This window comes from Wolffia australiana, chromosome 3, assembly GCF_029677425.1.
Source record: "Wolffia australiana isolate 7733 chromosome 3, ASM2967742v1".
Classification (NCBI taxonomy): Eukaryota; Viridiplantae; Streptophyta; class Magnoliopsida; order Alismatales; family Araceae; genus Wolffia; species Wolffia australiana.
The window spans coordinates 22,954,669-22,973,895 of NC_135837.1; the positions used below are offsets into that span (position 1 = coordinate 22,954,669).

Here is a 19,227-nt window from a genome sequence, read left to right on the forward strand (position 1 = left end):
GAACCAGAAATTCAACAGGAAACTATGGCAGAAGAAAGACACCATTAGCAGGAGAGGAGGAGAACCATGCTGGACAGGTCGACACCCTCCGGAAGCCTGCGACAAACGGATGTAAATGTGAACATAGGTGAGGGTATTTTATTCAGGTATGATAATGCTTTGATACATTCTTTACCTGAATTTAACGGATTACCTGCACAAAACCCTCTAGAATTCCTAGATGACTTTCATATTAGATGTTCCTCCCAAAACGTTCTAGGATTATCTACAGAAATGCTTAAAATGAAATATTTTCCATTGACATTAAAAGATAAAGCATTTTCCTGGTATCGTAATTTAGGAATTACTTTTAGTACTTGGGATGAGATGCAGGGAAAATTTCTGCAGAAATTTTACCCTCTCTCCAAAACTAATTTTTATAGAAGAGAAATCCATAATTTCCACCCCCACGAGGGAGATGCTTTTAGTGAATCATGGGAGAGGTTCAATGATCTGTTGAGGAAATGCCCTCATCATGGAATTGAACAATGCTAATTAGCCCAAATTTTTTATGAATCTCTCTCGGATTTCATGAAGAACAAGGTGAATCTAGCCGCCGGTGGAACATTTTACACGGCATATGAGGATGAAGTTTTTGACATTTTGGAGAGAGTTGCAGAAACTGATTTGTAGGAAATTGGAGCAAATCAAAATGGAAAAAATCTCCAGCCCAAGAGGGCAGGAGTGCTGCAAGTTAATGCCAAGGAGGGGGAGCTGCAAGCAGGCTTAAGGGAGACCAACCAGAAGTTGGAGGAGCTCACCTCCACCTTGAGGAATGTCTTTCTAGGTAACCCCCCCATCGTTAAGGCCAAAATTTGCTCTCTCTGTTTCAGCAGGGAACATGAAGACGGAGCCTGCCAAGCCATGGAAGAAGAGGTGAAAGCCTTCAACCAACCGCAGCAACCATGGGCAGGGCAAAAGAGGCCGAATTTTCCAAATGGAGAGACCTTCCACCAAGGGAGTAAGCCGGCAGCTCAACCTCCATTCCAACAAAGACAGCAGTTCCAGTCCAGGCCCTAGCAGCAGTATCAGGTTCCCTCTCACAACCAACCTGATTTTTCTACATTCACCCTCGTCATTTCAGATATGATAGAGAAGCAAAACCAAATGTTGCGAGCGGAGATGGAGATGCGGATGCAGGTCATGATGGAATTTCAGACGAAGCAGATGTTGGAATCCCAGGAACAAATGAGGAAGCTGTTGGAGAGCTTTAGGCCTGCACCTTCTAAACACCAAGGTATAATTACAGAACTCCCTTGCACATCTTATAAATTTCCCACGAAACCTGTAATTAACCCATGCAACTTACATCATGTGCAACACTCCACTCATGATGAGATGAATGGAGAAGATCCTGAAGTTCTGGCAATCTCAAAGTTGAGAAATGGAAAGGAACTTCAGGACCCTTATCAGAATTCTGGAGAGAATTCTAGGAAGGGGAACGAGCCAAGAGAGGAAGAAGGAGAGGATCTTCCCTACACGGAAGAACCCCTACCTTCTACAAGTGGGCAAGATGTTCCTTACCCTTCAGCTTTGAATAGAAAAAAACCTGTCCTTGATTATGAACATAGGTTATTAGAGAATTTTAAAAGAGCCACCATGACTGTTACTGTAGAAGACATGCTTAGGTGTGCACCCTCCCTAAAGAAATACCTTAAGGATGCTTGCACCACTAGGAAGCCTAGGGAAGTAGTTAAACTTTCTGAGAATGCCTCTAGCATTTTGAATGCCATCCCTATCAAAATGAGAGATCCCGGAGCCCCTTTCATTACATGTGAAATAGGAGGAAACACATTTTCTAAAGTTTTATTAGATACGGGAGCAAGCATAAGTATCATTCCAACAGCCTTATACGAGGAGTGTGGGTTTGGAGAGTTGGAGGAAATACATATGGACTTACTCCTAGCTGACGGAACTGTTAGGCAACCTGAGGGAAGGTTAACTGATGTCATGATCACTGTAAAGAACTGTGAAATACCTGTAGATTTTATAGTGACTGATGTGAAGATATCGGGGAACATTAGTTTAGCTCCTATAATCTTAGGAAGACCATTCTTAGTCACGGCGAAAACAATTATGGATTGGGAGAAGGGGACTGTAGAATTTAAGATTGGGAAAGAGAGAGTTCAAATTGACATATCAAAAATGATGAAGTGCCCCTTAGGAAGCAATGAAGAATTAAAACTGTGTACAGAAGATGAAGGAGAGGAAGAAGTGATAAAGGAATATGTCTCACATGTGGAGGGTAGAGAGCTAGATGAAGAGATCATGGACTCCCCTTCAGTGGAGGTAGGCCTAGAACTAAAACCTTTACCCTCATCCCTCAAATATTCATATCTAGATGAGAAGAAAACCCTACCTGTAATCATTTCTTCATCACTAACTCCTAAAAAGGAAGGAGACTTTCTCAAGGTACTTAGAGAGCATAAGAACGCCATAGGTTGGACGTTTGATGATATTAGAGGAATTCCATCTTCAATATGTGAACATAGGATATTTTTGGAGGAGGAATCTAGACCTTGTAGAGAGCATCAAAGAAGGCTCAACCCTTACATGAGAGAAGTCCTTGAGAAAGAGATTTTAAAGTGGTTAAATGCAGGAATTATATACGCTATCTCCGATAGTAGGTGGGTGAGTCCCGTACACATGGTTCCAAAGAAATCTGGAGTGACAATAGAAGTGAATGAAAAAGGGGAGGAGGTGCATAAGAGATTAACCACGGGATGGAGGGTGTGCATTGACTATAGGAAATTAAACAAAGCGACCAAGAAAGATCATTACCCGCTACCCTTCATGGATCAAATACTAGAAAAACTGTCGGGGCAACAATATTTCTGTTTTCTAGATGGTTATTCAGGATACAACCAAGTGAATATTCATCCAGATGACCAAGAGAAGACGACCTTCACGAGTCCTGTAGGGACATACGCCTTTAGGCGTATGCCCTTCGGGCTATGTAATGCTCCCGCCACATTTCAGCGATGTATGAATGCACTCTTCTTCGATTTGGTGGGAGAGTGTTTAGAAATCTTTATGGACGATTTTTCTGTATTTGGATCTACCTTTGAAAACTGCCTCCTAAGCCTCACCAAAGTATTAAAGAGGTGCATTGAGTCCAACCTTGTCCTAAGTTGGGAAAAATCTCATTTCATGGTGCAGGAGGGAGTAGTGCTGGGCCACATGGTAAGCAACCGTGGATTGGAAGTGGACAAGGCCAAGATCGAAATCATCCAGGGCCTTCCACCTCCAACCAACATAAAAACCCTTAGGGGTTTCCTCGGCCATGCGGGTTTCTATAGACGTTTTATTCTCGACTTTGCTAAAATTTCTAAACCTCTCACAAATCTTTTATCGTCTAAGAACAATGATTTTGAACTAACACTAGAAGCTAAAAATGCATTTGATAAATTGAAAGAAGCTTTAGTAAATGCGCCTATCTTGCAAGGGCCCGATTGGACCCTTCCTTTTGAACTAATGTGCGATGCTTCTGATCATGCAGTAGGTGCAGTGTTAGGTCAACGAATTGACAAGAAAGCCGTGGTCATCTACTACGCCAGCAGAACCTTAGTCGACGCACAACTGAATTATACCACCACCGAGAAGGAGCTGTTAGCTATTATTTTTGCATTAGAAAAGTTTAGGTCTTATTTACTAGGTAGTAAGATTACTGTTTTTTCTGATCATCCAGCTATTAGATATTTGTTAACAAAGAAGGAGGCCAAACCTAGGCTTATTAGATGGGTGCTTTTATTACAGGAGTTTGATTTGGAAATCAAGGATAAGAGAGGGTGTGAGAGTGTAGTAGCCGATCACCTCTCCCGAATCATAGGCGCCCAACCTGAACTAATAAATGATGCATTTCCTGATGAACACGTCCTATCCGCACAAGGAACATTGGTTCCTTGGTACGCGCATATTGTCAATTTTCTTGTTGCAGGAAAAATTCCTACAGGTTGGACATCCCACGAGAGAAAGAAGCTGCTGAAAGATGCAAGATTTTATTTCTGGGAAGATCCACAGCTGTTTCACCAAGGGCAAGACCAAGTCTTGAGGCGGTGCGTCCCCGAGAACGAGCAACGAAGCATTCTGGAATTCTGTCATGCAAAGCCCGGAGGAGGACACTACTCAGCGAAGGTAACAGCACATAAAATTGTCGAATCGGGTTTCTTTTGGCCTACCTTATTTCAAGACGCCCAAAAATTTTACAATACCTGTTTAGCATGCCAAGCCTCCATCAATATGAACAAGAAGGATAGAATGCCCTTATAACCCATCCTAGAAGTAGAAGTTTGTGATCTATGGGGAATTGATTTTATGGGTCCTTTTCCTAACTCTCATGGATATGAGTATATCTTGATGGCTGTCGATTATGTCTCCAAATGGGTAGAAGTCATTCCCTCCAAAACCAATGACAGTAAGGTAGTGACCAATTTTATTGAGAAAATATTTTCTATAGATATGGATGCCCACGAGCCATCATTAGCGATGGACGTTCCTATTTTACAAATTACAACTTTAGGAACCTCCTTAAGAAGTTTGGTGTCCATCATCGAGTCACTACCCCCTATCACCCTCAAGCCAATGGCCAAGTCGAATTGTGCAATAGAGAAGTCAAGAAAATCTTGAGAAAAATAGTGCGTCCTGATGGTAAAGATTGGTCTAGGAAGCTAGACGAGGCATTATGGGCCTATAGGACAGCCTACAAAACCCCCCTAGGCATGTCCCCATTTCGACTTATTTTTTGGAAGGCATGCCACCTACCTCTTGAGCTAGAACACAAAGCCCTTTGGGCTATTAGAAAGCTCAATCTGGAACTAGATAAAGCCGGCAAACATAGACTTCTTCAGTTGAATGAATTGGAAGAATTATGAAATGAGGCTTATGAAAATTCGAGAATTTACAAGGACAAAATGAAAACGCTTCATGATAAAAGCTTAAGGAGAAGAGTCTTTGTAGAAAACCAGAAAGTATGGCTTTACAACTCTAGGTTGAAACTCTTCCCAGGGAAATTGAAAACTAGATGGGATGGCCCCTTTATTGTCCAACAAGTGTTTGAGAACGGTGCGGTCACAATCTTAGATCCTACATCTCAAAAGCATTTCACTGTTGATGGGCAACGGCTCAAACCTTATTTAGAAGAGGAAGATCTACCAGGCCCCATGAATATCAATTTAGAGAAACCACCGCATGGTAGAAGCATGATTTGATTCGTATTTTTTGGTTCCTTTCTTATTCTCTCTGTTTTGTTATTTGGTTCTGCTTTTGTTTTCTTCATTTTTGTTTGCGTCGCCATGTGCAGCCATTCCTATCCAAGCTCACCTACACCGTAGACGGACAACTCAAAGACCGGTCGCCGCTCTCCATTCTATGGTTTGATCTCCATTTCCCCTTACTCTTATTTACTTCCCGTCATGTAGGAACATGCCCTTTTTTATGGGGGGGGGGAATAGAGTTGCATGCTTAACTACTCTATCATCCATGAAATTTTTTTTTTCGTTTTGCATCAACCAAACCATGGATATGTGATGACCTTAGGTGATGCTTGTACAATGATATGCATGATAATAAGGCTCTTTTCAAGGGTGTTAGAATGTAAAAACTGGCCAGTTAGGGAATCCTAGGTGAAATAAGCCTAGCTAGGTGCACAATGATTCATACTACTACGGTCGCATATCTTACCATCGTATTTCTCTCATCTTGCCATCCACCTCGGCTTGAGTTAGCACTTACATGCAAAAATTTTTTAGCTTTAGTGGAGAGTAGGGTTAGTGTTGGATCATTGGCAATATTATTAAGACGTGAGTGAAGCTCCCTAAACCAAGAGGGATACAAACCTCTTCAGGGAAATAAGCTGCCGGTCTACTAAGGACGGCACATGGGTAGGGGATAAGCGCCACCAAAATGCAAAGTGGAAGCTGCACTGCGCAAAACAAGCACAAGCTTGCATCATAGCAACCAAAAATTGATTGTCATCAAACATGACCAACAAGCAGCAAATGTTAATGAAAATAAAGGTGGAAAAGCTGTCTCCCATATGTTTGAGCCGATGTTATTATAGCCATAGTATTGAGCCAGCAGTAGCACCGCTCTCTACGCCTCGTTCAGTAGTGCGCTTGGGGTGTTGACTCAACCCAATCCATATAATAAGTACTTACTATATGTACTCCATAAATCAGAAGTGCACTTAGTTGAGGTAGAAGGGCTGAAATAGATCCTAAGGTTTTCCCCTAAGTTGGCTAAGCTCAATTGATGAAAGCACTCCTTGACGAGAGCACGAGTCAAAGTTATAAAACGTCAAAAGTCAACTAGAGATCATCATTATTTCTCACTTGCATTTCATTACTAAGGGACTAGTAATGATCTAAGTTGGGGGGTGTTTTATGACTCTCAATAAGTTATCAAATATTTAGACTTTTAAGTATCAAACCATCAAGAATATTTAGTTAATTCATGTGAGTTGTCATACATATGCATTATTATATAAAATTACTAACCCCACTTGATTCTTCGAATCAAGTGGATTATATTTGACATTTTTTGGTTAGTAAGTTCAGAAACAAGTTAAGACAACCAAAGGAGGACGACAAGAATGAAGAGGAGTCGGCGAAAATTCAAGAAGAAGAAAATTCCGAAAATGCTCTCGGGGCATGTGTTAAGAGAAACCTATAAATACTCTCTTGAGAGTTCATTTTGAGGTTGTCCAGAATTTCCACCTGAACAGGCTAGGGCTTGGAGAAGAAGAGTTCTGCACCCTCCAAGAGCTGATGAGCATTGGAGTTGGAGAGAAGTAGCAAGCTAAGGAGTAGCTTGGGCTAGACGACCTCCATCTCGCCGCAAGGATCGTGACACAAGGTTGGAGCGATTTCCCAAGTTTCAGAAACTGTGCAATTCTCTCTCTACTAGACAATCTAGGTTGGGTTGAAAGATTCTCACCAGTGATCTTCCAACAATTCCAACTGAAATTGTTCCTCGTTTGGTTAGATTTCAAGTTTATAGTTTGTTCAATTCCATTCTCTCTTCGTTTCTCTTCAAATCGACTATCCATTCATCACACCGAGTTCAAGTTTTGCCCCTTCAACCGCAGCTTCGCGCAACACAGCAGCGCGCAGCCAAGCCGCGCAGCAAGGCCGCGCGCCGCACAGCCGCGCGCAGCCAAAGCCGCGCGCAGCCAGGCCGGGCGCAGCACAGCAGCGCAGCGCGCAGCACAACAGCGCGCAGCGCAGCAGCGCAGCGCAGCACAGCAGCGCAGCAATCGCCGCACGCAGGCCAACACCGCACGCAGCAATTGCCGCGCACAGGCCAACACCGCGCGCAGCATTTGCCGCGTGCAGGCCACGCCCGCGTGCTGCCAACGCCGCGCGCAGGTTGACCCCGTGTGCACGCGCGCAGGGTGTTTGGTAGTTTGCCAAAACCACAGGCTTAAGCCTGTGAAGGAAGAAACACCCTTTAGGTGTTAGCTCCCTTAAGCCAATCCTGAAACAGAGTTCATTAGTCTACTGAGAAATTACTTTACATATCTCTCCTGAAGAAATTCCCTGAATTCTACTGAAGATAATTTCTCTGATTGTTAGGATTGATACAGAAATCTGATAAATTAAACTGCATTGAAAAGGAACTACTGTTGTTTTATCTGCTCCCTGTGGATCGACATCTTACTCGCCCTAAGGCTGTGAGGTTAAAAAAATATTGTTGCATAAGCTCAAATCCTCACACGATTGACCAGTCAATAACTAGTAAAAATACCCATAATTTGAGCTTATCAGTTGCCGCGGACCCGGACAAGGTCCGGGCCATCACATCATGGCCATCACCGGCCAGTGTCTACGACGTCCGGAGTTTCATCGGCCTCGCCACCTTCTAACGATGATTCGTGCAGAACTTCAGTTCTATCACGGCTCCTATCACCGACTGCCTCAAGGTGGAGCCGTTCATGTGGACCCCCACCGCCGAGTGAGCTTTCCAGCACGTGAAGCTCTTGATGACGCAGGCGCCTGTCCTTCGCCTACCCAATTTTTGGGAAGGTGTTCGAGGTTACCTGTGACGCCTCGGGCGTCGGGATCAGTGGTGTCCTCAGCCAGGAGGGCCACCCCGTTGAGTTCTTCAGCGAAAAGCTGAACGAAGTGAAACTAAGAAAGAGTTCTTTATTTCTTGACTTTGACTTTCTTTAGAACGTTTATTCGCTTCGCCCCTTCGCTCATCTTCATCTTAATATATTCACCGCTTCCGTGCCTTTGTTTCTTTTCTCCTAAAGTCGAACCGTAGGACAAGGAGTTCTACGCTATCATTCAGGCACTACGTCACTGGCGACACTACCTCCTCTCGAAGGAGTTCATGTTATTTTCAGATCACGAGGTGCTCAAGTACCTACACTCCCACCAGAAGTTGAGCGACCGACACGCACGATGGATCGAGTACCTACAGGACTACTCCTTTGTCATCAAGCACAAGAAGGGCAAGGACAATGTCGTCGCCGATGCACTTAGCCGACAAGCACACGTGCTCAACATCATGAGGGTGAAAGTCCTTGGCTTCGAGACCATCAGGGAGGGATACGACAGCTGCCCCGACTTCGGCCCGATCATCGCGCGAGTTCGACAGGGACCGTCCCGTGATTACCAGGACTATGTCATCACGGACGATTACCTGTTCTACCAGAATAGACTCTACGTGCCCCGCACGTCACTGCGCGACTTCCTCACGTGGGAATGTCATGCCGGTGGTCTGAGCGGACACTTTGGACGTGACAAGACCATCTCCGCGGTAGAGTACCAGTTCTACTGGCCGTCGCTGAAACGCGACGTCAGCAACATCATTGCCCAGTGCCGCGTATGCGCCTTGGCCAAACAGGTCAAGAAGAGCGCCGGGTTATACACCCCGCTATCGACGTCCATGTCCGTGGGATGACGTTAGCATGGATTTTGTTCTAGGACTTCCCCGGACCGCACGATGACACAACTCTGTCATGATTGTCGTTGACAGGTTCTTGAAGATGGCACACTTCGTGCCCTACGCAAAGACGTCCGACGCCACGAAGGTCGCACAATTGTTCTTCCGAGAAATTGTGCGCCTCCATGGACTTCCATCTTCGATCGTGTCCGATCGAGACGTCTGCTTCACAAGCTATTTTTGGAAGACCTTGTGGAGTCTCCTCGGCACACGGCTCAAGTTCTCGACTGCCTACCATCCGCAGACCGACGGTCAGAAGGAGGTTGTCAATCGTAGCTTGGGCAACCTACTACGCTCTTTAGTGGGCGAACACCTCGCGACATGGGATTTGATCATCCCTTGCGCCGAGTTTGCCTACAACTCCTCGGTGAACCGCACCACCGAGTTGAGCCCGTTCGAGATCGTCTATGGCCAGGTCCCTCGTCGCCCACTAGACTTAGCGCCTATTGACCCCCATGTTAGAGTATCCGAGGACGACATTGCATCCGCCCAGCATATTTCCGCATTGCGTCAGCATATTCATGATAGGATCACGAGCCAAAATGCATTGTACAAGCGGTCTGTCGACTTGCACCGCCGACCCCGAGTTTTCGATGTCAGAGACCTAGTGATGGTTAGGCTTAGACCGGAGAGATACTCTCCCGAGACGGCTACGAAGCTACATGCACGTAGTGCCGGCCCGTTCTTGATCCTCCGAAGGGTGGGCGAAAATGCCTACGTCATCGAGATTCCTCCTATGTGGGGAATAAGCTCCACGTTCAACATGGCGGATCTGGCTCCGTACCGAACCCCTTCTCACCCCCACACCCCGGCCTCTCTAGACCCATTCAGTATGAGTGAGCTTGCCGCAACCACTCCCCCACTTGTTTCACCCGATTGGCACGAGGCAATCGATTGTGTACTGCAGGAGATAATTGACTATGCAGGGAACAAAATCGCGTGGAGGTTCTTGGTACGATGGCTTGGACACACCAGTGCAGACGACACATGGATTTCAGGGGAGGAGCTCCGCCGCCTTTGCCTAGATCTACTCCAGCCGCTCCCCTTCGACGCGCCTATCTCGCCGGAGTCGAGTTCTTTCGACCCCGGGAGGATTGATGGCGCATCCCCAGACACGCCGTCGGAGTCGTCACTGTCGTCCCCAACAGCACCTGCTCCAGTACCGGATACATCTTTGGAGACGTCATTGCCACCCTAGACAGCGCCGGCCGTAGGCGTCGGTACGCACACCTGGATTCAAGTATTACGGGTAAGGGACATCGTATCATTATCTTTACGTCTTTCCTTTATTCGTTGTTTTGCTTTGAATCATCGTCGCTCATCGTTTTGCTAAACCGCAAGGTCGCGTGTAAGAAGGGAGGTCCATCCTATAAGGATCTACCTTCTCCTTGCTTTCGTTCCGCGGTTCCCCCTTGTTGTTTTCATCTCCTAGAAGTCCTAGGTAATTTACTTTTAAGTTTTCTTATGTCATCTTGTGTTTGTGCTTAATGGGCCAAACCACTTCCCCCCTATATAAGGGAAGCGGGGTGCCCTAAGACAGGAGGCTCGGAGGAAGCGCCCGGTCACTGCACCTCACGGCGTTCTACAGCGCCCCGCGGCAGCCGTACCACCGAGGACCATCCGCCCGCACCCCTGCCAGGATCTCCTGTTGACAGAACTGCGCCCCGAGCCGTACCACTTCTCCGCGCCTTCTCCCCTCGCCCGAAAGTCCCTTGGTAGCTCTGTGGTGTCGCCGGTTCTACCCCTTGGTTGCCAGGGTCCTTCGGTGGCACTCCAGTCGAACGTGACCAGCTACCTTGAGAGCACGGAACCAACTCACAGCGGGTGCCGACGACCTCTCTCCAAGATCTGCTTGCATACTCTCCGGCATACCTTCGACTACGGCGCCACCTAGGCGCTACCGTTTCGCTGGTTCGGCTTGTTCCTCGCCCGCCGCTGCACTCCAAGCGAACTTGTATACCTGTGCCCGGACGACTGGCTGTAGGGTTGATTCCGGTCGTACTCCCTCCTCCTGCGTGCCCCACACTCGGTCTGCGTTCGAAGAATTGCCGACCCCCCCCCCTCGTGCTGAGAGACCGCCCTGTTGTGTAAGTGTCCGTTACACCCGGACAGCGTACACTCAACCCCTCGACACCCAAGAGTCCCCCGGCTACTCCCGTGCTCGTCGGCCGGCGCCCGCGCGATCAACCTCGCCGTGCTTTCTGGCCGTGCTGCTGTCTAGAGCGCCCGATCGGCCGCACCGCGCTTGCGTCCATGCCGTGCGCCCTGCTAACATCGCCACCCTGTCACGCGACGACTCCGCGGCTCGGCCGATGCTTTCTCGTCTCCCCGCGCTGCAACCTCGTGTCGTGCCCACCTAGCCGCCTGCCTATCGTCTAAGCACTCCGTCTTCATTGTTGGACGACGCCAGTGGCCTCTCCCGACAGCTATCCGGTACGCCTTCCATTCCCACTACGTCTCATATTTCTTACAGTACGTTGTTGCTTGCCTCCACCGCGCTCGGGTTAGACATAGGGGAGCGAGAAAGGACGAGTAAAAACTTACATCGAATTGAGCGTCCCACCTGGTTCGTGTACGAGTCGGCTCACCCGTCGCGTGCGGGCAACCTCCGGCGGAAGTTCCCGTTCGGCGATCTAGCAACCTCGTCCATCTGGACGAGGGTGGAAAGGTCCCCTCCCATCTCCGGGCGACCCCGTCGATCCCGGTCTTCGGCTCCCTGTTGTTCGTCGGCAGCTGCATGTACTACACCCCTACCCGAGCCTCGTCATTCTAGTTCGCCATCGTAGGATCCCGTGCCCGACGAATCCCGGTCTTCGTCCCGCACCGCCTCTCCCGTCACCGCGTACGAACCCTCGGTGACTACCGAACCTCGTCTCGGACGTGGTCCTGCATCAGTTCTCCTAACAGCTCTAGTTGGCCTAACCTTAATACACAAGTTTCTATTGATCCCACAATCATAACAATGCTATCACTAATAAAGGATGAAATGGTGTGCTTCCATGAAAGAATAGAGAAGATGGAGCACTCTAGACTTATAGAGCATATTAGGGAAGTGAGTAGGGAGGAGGAACCTTTATCCCAACTTCCCCCAACTCTATTAGAAATTTCTGAAGGGGGTGTATCTAACGTTAGTATAGAGTTGAAGAGGATTAGAGAGGCAAAGGACCATAGAATATTATATGATATTGGAGGAAGTAGATTCCACAATGTGATTATAGATCTAGGGTCGAACCATAGTATCATCCCTTCAACTGTCTTTGAGCGACACCCTGTGGGTAAGGTGATGCCCTCTTTCCAAATCATATGCTTCGATGATGGGCTTCATATTTCTTCCAGGGGCCAAATCACCAATGCATTTGTTGGTATTAATGGATGTCGATTTAGATCTGTTTTTATATCTCAGAGGGAATGACAAGAAGGCTCCCATTGTTTTAAGGAGATATTTTTTAAAATCAGCAAGAGCGATTGTAGACATAGAAGATGGGGAAGTTATCCTTAGAGAAAATAATAAGAAAATTACCCTTAAGTTAGTTGACCCCTTTACGAGTTGCACTCAACTATTTAGGGTAGAGGTTAAAGAAATCTCTAAAGAGCATATTGAGGAAGACAATCATGCATCAACCTAAGGCTATAATTGTTGCCCATTCACCTTAAATTCTTTCCCAGTCTATGGATCACAAATGGTGATGGCTCCTAGTGTCAAATACTTGATTGATAGTGAAAGGGCCATCCCACCTGGATTCAAGCTTTCATGGAAAAATATTTAGGCGAGCATTATAAAGCCATACCTTTTGTTCTCGATGAAAGGTTCGGTGGTTTATCAGCTTGTCATAAAATCTTTTCATCTTGGCTTTATAAGTTATTGAGTTCTCATACGCCTCTGCCCTCAACTATTGGAACTCATGCAACTGCAAAAGATGTTTCTCTCCAGCTGCATCTAAAGAGAGATTAAGTTTCTTGATGGCCCAATAAGCTCTATGTTCAATTTCGATGGGAAGATGACAAGCTATACCAAAAACTATCCTATATGGAGACATTCCTAAGGGTGTCTTAGAAGCGGTGCAATAAGCCCATAGATCATCATATAACTGGCTTGAACAATCCTTCCCCTCTGGCCTAATAAGCTTTTTAATAATCTTATTTATGTCTCTATTTGAATTCTAAATCTGTTCATTAGCTTGAGGGTGATATGGGGTTGTAACACAATACTGCACCCCATATCTCTTTACCACTGAACAGAATTGAAAATAATTAAAACGACTAACCCCAAATTATTAGAATGGCTGTCGGACATCCAAACCTGGAAAAGGATATGTTGTTGAACAAATTTAACCACGACTCGATGATCATTTGATCTGGTGGGACTGTCTTAAACCCATATAGACATACAGTCCACCCTCATGGGGATGAACTCATGCCCATCAGAGTTAGGCAAAGGACCCATCAAGACAATTCCCCACACATCAAAGATCTTGTCCTCAATAACCAGCTGAACAGCTTCTATCCTTCCGTTTCACATTCACTATGGCCTGGCATTTGAGACAGCTTGAACAGAACTTCAAAACATCTGAGAATAGCTTGGGCCAAAAGAAACCACAATTTAAAACTTTAAACGCCGTAATTCTAAGGGCATAGTGTCCTCCGCATAAAGAAGAATGACAATCATTTAAGATGCTTGTTTGTTCTTCTTTAGGCACACATCTTCTAAACACATGATCAACACCCAGTTTATAAAGTTCAGGTTCATCATAGAAATAAAAATGAGTGTTTTGAAAAAAATTATTCATATCATTGTAATCTGAATTTTCTGGAAGTAAATCATTCACTAAATAGATTACAATGTGTGCATACCATGGGAGGTTTTTGCTCTGAATTTGCAAGATTTGTTCCTTTGGAAATTTGTCAGAGATAGATATGGATGCTTCAGTAGATAATCTAGAAAGATGATCCTTCACAACATTCTCCACTCCTCTCCTATCTTTGATTTCTTTATCAAAATCTTGGAGGAGTAAGATCCACCTAATGAGTCTCAGTTTTTCCTCTTTGTTGTATAAAATAATTATAAAGCAGAAAGATCAGAAAGAATTACTACTTTACTGCCTAATAACTAAGCACAAAGTTTTTCTAAAGTGAAAACTATAGCCAACAGTTCCTTTTCAGTTGTAGAGTAATGAACCTGAGCTTCATGCAAGGTTTTGCTGGCATAATAGATGCCCACTGGGTTGTTATCTAACTTTTGACCTGAAACACCTCCCACTGCAAAGTCAGAACCATCACACATGACTTCAAAAGGGAGACTCCAGCTAGGAGATTACAAAATGGGAGCTTGAACTAATGCATCTTTAATGTGCATGAAGACACTGTAGCATCATTATGCAAAACAAAATTCACATCTTAATAAAGTAGATGGGTCAAAGGTTTGGAGATTCGTGAAAAGTTTTTAATGAATCTCCTGCAAAAGCCAGCGTGGCCTAGGGATCTCCTAAGTTGTTTTAGGGTGGTCGGCAAGGGAAGATTCTTGATGACTTCCACCTCAAGGCCACCTTTGCTGATGTGGTGCCCCAAAACTATCCCCTCTTCTACCATGAAGTCAGATGTCTCCCAACTTAACAGTATAGATTCTTCTGGATACATCGCTGTAAAACCTTGGTCAAATTACTTAAACAGTCATCAAAAGAAGATCCAAAAATTGAAAGTCATCTATGAACATTTCTAGACAATCCCCTACTAAATCAGAAAACAAAACTGTCATGCAGCTTTGAAAGGTTGCGGGGGCAATGCACAGGCCAAATGGCATTCTTTTAAATGCAAATGTACCAACTGGACAAGTCAATGTGGTTTTCTTTTGATCATGTTCATGTATTTCAATTTCATTATAACCAGAATACCCATCAAGAAAGCAATAAAAGTTTTGTACAGCTAGTCTCTCTAAGACTTGGTCAATAAAGGGTAAAGGGTAATGATCCTTCTTAGAAACAGAATTCAACTTCCTATAATCAATGCAAACTCACCAACTTTATGCTACCTTGGTTTGGATCTCCTCTCCTTTCTCATTTTACTGCACTGTAATTAATGTCTTTAAGGGACTACGTGTATAGGACTGACCCACGGACTATCTGAAATAGCATAAATAAATCCTGCCTTAACCATTTTAATATCTCCTTTTTTACAACCTCTAACATATGTTGGTTAAGTCTTCTTTGAGGTTGCCTCGTAGGTTGATGAAATTGAATTTTAAATTTTGTCATGTAATGTGTCATGTAATTATACATAATTTTAAATTTTTTTTGGGATCATTTCATGTGTATTTTCTCTTATTTTATAGAGTTTTGCATTTTATGTACTAAATACAGCAAGTAATGAAAAAATGCATTTTTTATGTCATTCTTATGCATGTTCTACATACTTAATAATTTCTTAGTAAAAAAATATTTAAAATATTTTCTAATGCTCTATTTAGTCTGTATCTATGCTATTTCATGAAAGAAAATAGATTTAGAGAAAATAAATAGAAGAAAAAAATAGAGAAAATTAAAGAAATGAAGGAGAAAGAAATATATATATGTAAATATCAAATTGGTTTTATTTTTGGCCGGCTAAGGAGCCGCAACCAGGCATGTAGAGCCCAAGGCAGTTGCAGGCCAGCGAGCGCAGGACTCGAGCCAGCCAGGAAACGACAAGGGGCAGCGGCCGACAAGCAGAAGCCCAGCTCGTAACAAAAAGTAAAGGCCCACACACAGGCCTACAAGCTAGAGAAGAACGCATTCATGAGGTACTAATTTTCTGATTCAATAGAGAATGGATTCCAAAATTTTTATAGCGTTGTGTCTTTTATAGTTTTTAAATATGGGATGTAGAATCCAACCATGCTTTATTGTCGTAGCTGCCGAGCCGATGAGTAAGTGTGTGATCGTGGCCCGTTGGGCCACAAGCTAAAGGAAAGAAAAGAAAGAAAAGAAAGAAATCAAGACTGGGCTTTGAGCCAACCCGCCCCGAAGCCCGTGTCTTTTCGGGCTTATTTTTAAAGACAGATATGATCTCAGCTCTCTGATCTATCTTGTTATTGATCAGCCCAACCCAACACGAATCTGAAAAGAAAAATCCCTTTTTAATCTCGTACTAAGAGTATTAAAATTTGCTAACGATATAAAATGTTCAACAAGTCTTTTCGATTGAATTCAAATGACATACCTCTCCTATGTACCATAGACTTGTTCTTTTCTATGGGCCTCAATGGACCTCTGTGTGTTTTGTGTGGTTGGTTAGGCTTGCCTATAGGGTGCCGCCTCTTGTCGCTTGTGGGCAGGCTTGAGTGTCTAGCATTCACCTGCCTGTGGCTGGTTTGGGCGTTGATGCACCTGGTTGGCTGATAATTAGAAAATTAGGTGCTTTACCTAGTCAATGTGTAATTGTGAGACTTATACAATAAAATTTATAACTAACTAATTCACTTATTACTGATGTAAATTAGTAAAGGGTCGAACCACAAAGAAGGCTGAGTGATTATGATTGATTTTCAAGCAAATAACCAGTTGAGAAAGTGGATTAGGAGTAAAGATTGTGAAAGACGAGATAATTAATTTTATAAGATCATTTAATTTAAATCCTTTAAGTGTATAAATTCTTAATTCTTACACATAAGAATTACGAGCTTATAACAGAGATTAGTATGGTATGAAAATCATGGAATAACAATAGGATGAGAGGAATGAATAGATTTAATGAAGAAAACCTAATTAGGGGTTTCCTATGAAAACCCTAATTAGGAATGAGTGATATAAGCTATTAATCCCTACTCATTGGGTTTAATAACATATAATAGAGAGAAAAAGTGACATGAGAATGTGAATGGATAGAAAGACAGGGGAAATGGAATAAAAATCCTAATTAAATGTTTAGTACTTACCTCTTCATTTGGTGTTGTTGCCTAGAATTAATCTCCATTCATGGACCCGCATATTGCGCACGTTGCATTTGCGTGTTGCAATAGACCAGAAGATAGATCAAGAGAGAGTAGAAACTCACTTTTGGAAAGAGGAAAAACCCTAAAATTGGCACTCATACATCTTTGTTTCACAAGGTCTCCCACATGGAAAAGGAAAATTAAGTACAAAAATAGCCTAATTTTGGGATATCTTTATAGTCTCCGCCATAAGTCATGGAAAGTGAAATATGAGGAGGGTCTCCCCACGAAATTTCAGGCAAAACTACCGATGGGATTAGTAGTTATGGCCGTTTGAATTTTGAGCATTTCTTGCCATTTATTTATTTGACTAGTTCCACCAGAATAGGAAGCGACCATAGCATTCCATCATTGTAGTGCACCCAATTGACTTGTTCCACAAGAAAAGAGAGCCATCAGTTGTTCCCCATTTATCCTTTCTTAGTGGGCGTTGAATTTACCACATTTTAACCCAAAAAATACTTGGAAAGTATCAATATAATGCAGAAAATTCTATAAAGTTCATAATTAAATATCTCTTTACCTAAAACTCCTTTTTGGATGAAATGTTCACCACATTAATTATTTTTAAATATACTATCCATTTAAATCATTTTAAGTATAAAAATATTGAATTTAATGCAACAATAACTATTTGGTGGATATATATATTATTGGTAAAAAATACATAAAATGTATGATAACATACATAAAATTAGCTTAACTATTCTCTAAAATGCATGAAATAAACATGAATTATGATGCGTATTTGCATGTTATCATCGGCTCCTAGCTGGCCCTAGGTCAATAAATACCTTTTTTCTTTCCTAATTTTCTATCCTTTCTTTCTCTCTTTATCTCTTCCATTTTCTTCTCTTCAATATTGACTTCATCCCTGCAATAGCAGAGATAGGACACTAACTAGATCATTAGAAATTAACAATGTCTTAAATATATTTTATTTTGAAATTATTCTATGTAGCAGATGCATAAAAGGACATTAAAATGCTTGTTTTGGCACTTGCTCTATTTAGTGGATGAAATACAAAATTCTTGTCAATTTGAAGATAATACACATGAAATGATCCCAAAATCTCTTTAAAATGTGTATGTACATGCCGCATTTTGGGTCTATCACAAGCATATGGCACTTTGACAGTCACGCAGTGAAGGAACCTCCTCTTCGAGGATCCCTAGCTCCTTCATCAATCCCCTCAACACAAGGCCCCCTTTGCTGCTTCGCTAGCTGGCATGTATTCCATCACGGTTGTAGACAATGTGAGTATAGATTCCAAAGTTGACTTCTAGCTCACAGGTTCTCCAACGGGCATAAACACATATCCCATTGTAGATCTCCAATTATCTAAAACAGCTGAAAAATCAGAGTCAACAAAACCCATTTGTGATACAAAACGCTCCTTCTCAAAGAGAACCCGTGCTCACTGAGCCCTTTAGATATCAAAAATCCAGTTCACTGCATTCCAATGCTCCTTCCTAGGGTTGCTCATAAATCTGCTCACTACTCCAACTACATGACAAATACATGGCCTCATACAAACTATAGCATACATAAGAGAGCCGACAACACTAGCATAAGGAATTTGTTTCATATCAGCTAAGTCATCTTCAGTATTTAGGAAGTGACCTTTAGATAACTTGAAATGATGTGCAAGAGGACTAGTCTCCATTTTAGCATTAGACATGCCAACGAGATCAACAATCTTCCCGAGATAGCTCCTCTAAGTTAACCATAAGTGACTTCTCCACCAGTCCCTATGGATCTCCGTACCAAGAATCTTCCTTGCAACTCCAAGATCTTTCATGCGAAACTGCTTTCCCAATAGTGACTTCTGTCTTGAGTTCTTGTGTAAGTTCTTCGACGCAATGAGCATGTCATCCATATAGAGCATCAAAATAATGCATGACCCATCATCATACCTCTTCAAGTAAACACAACAATCAAACTTACATCTGGTGTAGTCTATCCACATTGTGTAGGAGTCGAACTTCTTGGACCACTGCCTCGGAGATTGCTTTAATCCATAAAGTCACTTATTCAATTTGTCGACAAGATGTTCAGCTCTAGGCGCAATGAAATTTGTCAGCTGGGCTCAACACGAATCTGAAAAGAGTAATCCCTTTTTAATCCCATATTGAGAATATTCAAAATTAGTAATGCTAAATAAAGTTCAAGTATTTTTGATTGAATTAAAATGACATACCTCTCATGTGTACCCTGGACTAGATTCCACTTCATGACTTACATGGCTTGTGATGAACCCACTTACAACCTATTACAT

At 43.4% G+C, this 19,227-nt stretch overlaps 1 non-coding gene across 1 annotated transcript; it reads right to left on the reverse strand.

Moving 5' to 3' along the window:
• Positions 1-412: 412 nt before the first annotated feature.
• Positions 413-521, reverse strand: LOC144701559 (small nucleolar RNA R71). Its single transcript, XR_013581050.1, has one exon. It is a non-coding gene; the product is annotated as a small nucleolar RNA R71 (small nucleolar RNA).
• Between the last annotated feature and the right edge of the window lie 18,706 nt (positions 522-19,227).